Raw genomic sequence first — 5,839 nt, 5'->3', positions numbered from 1 at the left:
TAGTCTTTAAATTATTTGGACTATAGAAATACCACTAAGTTTATACTCAGTGTACGGTTTGTTTTCCATGCGCAGGCTAGGTAATTAAGAGTTGATTGTCGATTCAACATCCATCAATGATCTCGATCTCAAACATGGTAACGTATACTTCTTTTTGTGTCGGCATGTACCTAGGGCATCCAAATGTTAACTATATTATGGATTGATTGTAAATATGATTATAAGTTAATTTTGGATTGGTTATATATAAATATATGCTTATGTTTGAGGTCATAATATGACATGTTTAAATTGATATACAAATTGGTATAATATAGGCAAAATAGGTTAAAATTGGCATGTTTACAGGTTTGATTTGAATGAGGTCTTATTGATATAGTTTTGATAATACAATTGTAGTACTTTGAGGGTAAATTGGTTAGGCACCTAGGATGTCTATTTTGACATGTTTTGAATGTGTTTAATTGTGTTTTGAATTGGTTGAATAAATGGCCTTTGAGTTGCTTAGTGTATAAGATTGTAGGGAATGGTAAACTTGTTGTTTAAGGTTCATTCTGAGTCCACACGGCCAGACAAACGGGCGTGTGACTGGACCGTGTGATACACATGACTAACACACGGGCATGTGGTTCGGCCATGTGTCCCCTGCAACTTAAAATTTTCAAAACAGAATGCTCAGGTATTTTCACACGGGCAGAGACACAGGCGTGTTTCTCATCCGTGTGTGACGCACGGCCTAGTACAAGGGTGTGTGACTTGGTTGCGTGACTTAAGTCAGAATATACCTTAATTTGGACACGGGCTGAGACACGGCCGTATGCTCCTATTTCGAATACCCACACGGCCTGAGACACGGGTGTGTATCTTGACCGTGTGAGCCACACGGCCTGACCATACGAGCGCGTGTCCCATATTTCTTTGAAATTCTTTTATGTTTTTGGAAAATTTTTTTAAGTACCCGATTTTGTCCCGATTTATTTCTAGCACATATTTTGGGCCTCGAAGGCTCATAAAAGGAACAACATGATTTATTTACAATATTTTTCATTAAATGGTATGAAATATTCATATATGATCTGAAACGTTTGATAATGCTCTGTAACCCTGTTTTGGCGATAGATAAGGGTTAAGGGGTGTTACACTTTCTATCCGCAATATGTTTATAAACACATGGTTCTTTAACGTCTTGCTCAAATCCAAAAATTTTGGTCGCTTAATTAAATCTTTGATTCCATGAGCAGGATGCCTACTTAAGTCCATATATGGACCTTAACAATTTGCAAACTTTATGCTCGTTTTGTTTAACTATATAATCGGTGGGTTACACCATATAGATGCTTTCTTCAAGATAATTGCTCTAAAATGTTATTTTAACATCCATTTTTCAGATCTCATAATCGAGAGCAGTCGCAATGGATAAGAGAATGCGGATTGATTTGAGCATACCTAGCAGAGAGAAGATTTCCTTCTAATTGATACTTTCTTTCTACGTATAGCCTTTTGTTACAAGCTTAGCCTTACAGGTTTCAACCTTTCTTTCTAAAGTATTTTTTCTCTTATAGATCGACTAATACCCAATGAGTTTTCTTCTTCCAGCAAGTCTACAGGTTCCCACACCAAATTAGATTTCATTAAATTCATTTCATCTTTCATAGCTAATTCCTAGAGCTTGGAAATAACACTTTGCATCGCTTTATCACATGTGAGAGGGTCATTGTAACATCCCAAAAATTGGGTTAAAATAAATTAGGGTATTGGAATCAAGAGTGATTACATCTTGAGTTTGAGTTAATATTGTGAAATGATAAGAAGTGAAATAATCTGGTTTAGTGGCTAAGTGTTGTGTTTGCGTATGCAAGGTTCTGGGCTCGAACCATTTCTTTTGTATTGTTGCTGCTTTTTTCTAAACCCCTATTCTTGAGCATTTGGCATAAGTATTATTTTCATTCAATTGTTGAAAAGGATGAGCCTAATTGTTTAATGGTTAAGCTTCTATATACCCTCTGTTCTTGTGTTCAAGTTTTTGCAAAAGCGATAAGAAAACGCTTTTTTTACGCTACCTGTGAGTTTTTTTAAGTTAATTATTTTTTTCTAAATCTTCCACTGTTTCACGTTCATTTCCCAGTTTGTTTCTGTCATTTCCTCTTCATTACCTTCTTCTTTGTTTGCTTTCTTCTCCTTAAATTATTTTTTTTCTTTTGCTATCTTACGTTAAATTGATTCTTTACGAGGTTTGACTTCTCTTTCTTGGTTCAATTTGTAGTGTCGAAAAGGATCAAGTGACGTTTAACATTCCTCCAACAATTTAGGAATTGTATATTTAATAATTCATTTGCCGATTCAAGGATCATTATTTGTTGCTTATACGTCAACCAGGTGTGTAACGAAAACCCAAGAAATCAATAAACGGAGAAAGCCGAAATCAGGACTATTGATGCCACACGATCATGTGTCAAGTCGTGTGGTAGGCCTTGTGCGTGGTACTGCGTTGAGTCACACGGGCATGTGCTAGGACGTGTACCAAACCGTGTAACTATCTGACTTGAGTCACACAGGTGTGTGTTAGGTAGTGTGCCAAACCGTGTAACTCTCTAGCTTAAGCCACACAGACATGTGCTAGCACATGTGCTAGGCTGTGTGAGGTACTGACTTGGGCCATATGGTTGTGTGCCAAACTGTGTGAGCCATACGGGCCAGACATGTAAGTCGTGTAAGGCTACACGAGCGTATGAGTCAAAATTCTAAAATTTTTCCTAAGGCCGTAAACGTCGTCTGGGTCGAACGTAGGCCTTTCGTAGGGTCTGTATGATCTAGATTAAGTTATAAAACTCAGTATCTGATGATCTGTTAGTGTATAATTTGTTACCTGTACGTATGTCTAATATGATACAAGCTAGTAAGTATGATCTGTTAGTGTATAATGTGCTTTTGTTTGGGATGTGTTTAAGGTATGCAATTATTCAGTTTTGATCTGTGTTCTATTAATTTTTATGGTACGTTGTGTGGTACTATGTTAATTTGTTTAATACTAATTATGTTATAAAACCGTGTACGTGACTTCATGGAAAAACTGATATGATTTGTTGAGATTTGATAAATCTATTTTGCAAAGCATGGACTTCTATGTCTTCTGCTTTATATTTTCACACACAAGCATGTTCTACATGCTTATTATTTTGCTTCTGTTTATACATGCCATAACATGCATGAGGTTTGGGATGATGTGAAAGAAGGAAGTTTCTGATAGTTTACTGATTTGCAGTATTTGGTGGTTTATCACAATTCTGTCTAGCAGCTTGTCTACAATTATGGTGGCTCAACCACATACATCTATTCTGGAAACTTGGCTACAACATAGTGGCTTGATCACATACATCTCATCTAGCAGTTTTACTGCATTTCGATAAGTCATCATTGTCGGCAACCTGGGATGACTTAATTAGTGTAATTTGGTTGGACGAGTTCTAGAGAACTCTATTTCTAGTGTCTACCAGAGTTGGGTAGGAAGTTTTCTAAAAAATCTGCATTCTAATTTCCTGAAAATACCATATTGGCATCGTCATGCATTCTCCATTCCGTTATATTATCATTATGAAATTCTCTGAGACACTCTAATTGGCTCTGTCCTAGTTATATGATCGTTATGAGATTATCTAAGATACTCTGATTTGTATATTGTGTTTTTGCATGATCTCTGTTTGAGTTTTGTTATACACTGAGCTTTATGGCTCACCTCTTTCTGTTATCTTTGACCTTTCAAGTAATTCTTTGACTTAGGACCGAACGGCATGTGGCAGCTCAGATTGTTTTCGCACCTAATGTAAATATGGTGATTTTCGTAATTGTTTGTTTTGGACTTTTAGGTTTGTAATTTGTTTCGGAACTTGTTTTGGGTTTTTGTTTAATTTGTCGATAATTGATATTTTAAAACATGAAACTACAAAATCACTTAAGTCGACAAAATGGATTTTGGTTTTTTAAAATAAAACTCCAAACAATATTTTCCTCTACAAATGAAGTAAATTCTTAAGTGTTTTTTGTAAATGAACAAAAAGCTTTTTAATAATTGTTTTCCATATTCGTATTTGCTAAACACTTACTGTTATCAGCTTTCCAAATAAGCCGATGCAATTTCTCCAAATTCAGTCATAACGCCCATGCTGGGTTTTGGGTGTTACAGACATCCTCTTCGAGTTCAATGATTTCCATATTAAAAACACACTTGCCACTTACGAAGAAATCAAGCCTTTTGGAGACCCTCCCACTACGACAAGGCTTTTTATGTTAATGATGCTTTGTTGGTTTATATTCGAAATAGAATCTAGAATCGTAATTAGAGGGTTTTCATTATTTCCCAAAAGTTCCTCAAGTAACTGATGTGATATCTCGTGATAAGTTTTATATTTATGACTGATCGTTCTTGAAAACTAACTATTATCACGATAAAGGCAAGCGCACCATCGAACAGTAGTATAGCTTATAGCAGGACCGGAATATCGAACCCATAGGAACTAAAAGTACTAGTATTAACTTTCTTTTTTTTATCTAGCCTAAAAATAATGAGGGTTGGTTTTTCTAAACTAATTAACTAAACTAAGAATGCACAGGAAGTAAATTAGGGAAATACTTTTGGGAAAACTGATTGACTTAGACAATACCCAAGAAAAAATCCACCTAGACTTCACTTGTTATTTGACTCTAAATTAGATGATTTATTCACTTGACTTGATCCATAGAAATCCCTAATTTATATTATTATCTCTCTCGAGACTAACAACGTCTAACCCTAGGTTGATTAATTGAAATCTCTTTCTAATTAAAACCCCTAGTGTTGCATTAACTGTATCTATGGATTCCCTTATTAGGTTTGACCCTAATCCGGCAGATTTATGTTGCCCTATTTCTAGGGGTGCAATCAACTCCGCTTAATTATGCTAGATCTACTCTTAGATAGGGACTTTTGCTCCTCTGAATAAGCACATCAATACTTGAATCAATATCCTAGAATATTAAAGCAAGAATTAAGAACACATAATTAATAACAAATCAAGTATTTATTATATAATTCAGAAAATAATAACAAGATCCATCTTAGGTTTCATTCCCCTTAAGTATTTAGGGGATTTATTCATATGTGTAAAAGAAAACATCTCAGAAGAATAATGATAACAAAACATAAAGAAACCCAAAAATCTCGAAGGAAATTGAAGGGAGCTCTTCAGTCTTAAAGGAGAATCTAGTTTCTGATATGGATCAATCGGCTTTCTTTGAGTAATTCCCTGCCTCCTCCTCCGTGTGTCCCTCAAGTGCCTCCTCTAGATGTTTAAATAGGCTTTAGGATGCTTTTAAACCCTCAAAGGTGGCCTTTTCCGAATAGAACTAAACTTGGGCTCGACAGGGACACGCCCGTGTGCAAGTGCTTCAAACCGTGTTAGAGTCTGTTTAAATAGACACGGGTGTGTGGTCTACCCGTGTAAGGAAGTCTAGGCCGTGTCGATTTCTCACGTTGACCCATTTTCTCCATTTTGGCCCGTTTCTCGCTCCTTTTACTCTCCTATGCCCACCTAAGTATAAAACATGAAATTAAAGGATTAGGAGCATCAAATTCCATAAATCTAATGATAACTAATCCAAAAATATGCTAAGCATGGGATAAAAATATGTATAAATTACGACTTATCAAATACCCCTACACTTAAGTGTTTGCTTGTCCTCAAGCAAAATCCTCAACTCACGATCTAAATAGATTCTTCTCAACTTATAATTCTCATCAATAATGTTTCGAAATAATCCACAAGTAGTCATGCATTGAAAATTTAACTAAAAGAGCATTAAAGTT

Source organism: Gossypium hirsutum, chromosome A02 (assembly GCF_007990345.1).
Source record: "Gossypium hirsutum isolate 1008001.06 chromosome A02, Gossypium_hirsutum_v2.1, whole genome shotgun sequence".
Taxonomy (NCBI): Eukaryota; Viridiplantae; Streptophyta; class Magnoliopsida; order Malvales; family Malvaceae; genus Gossypium; species Gossypium hirsutum.
Note: the sequence above shows the minus strand (reverse complement) of the source record.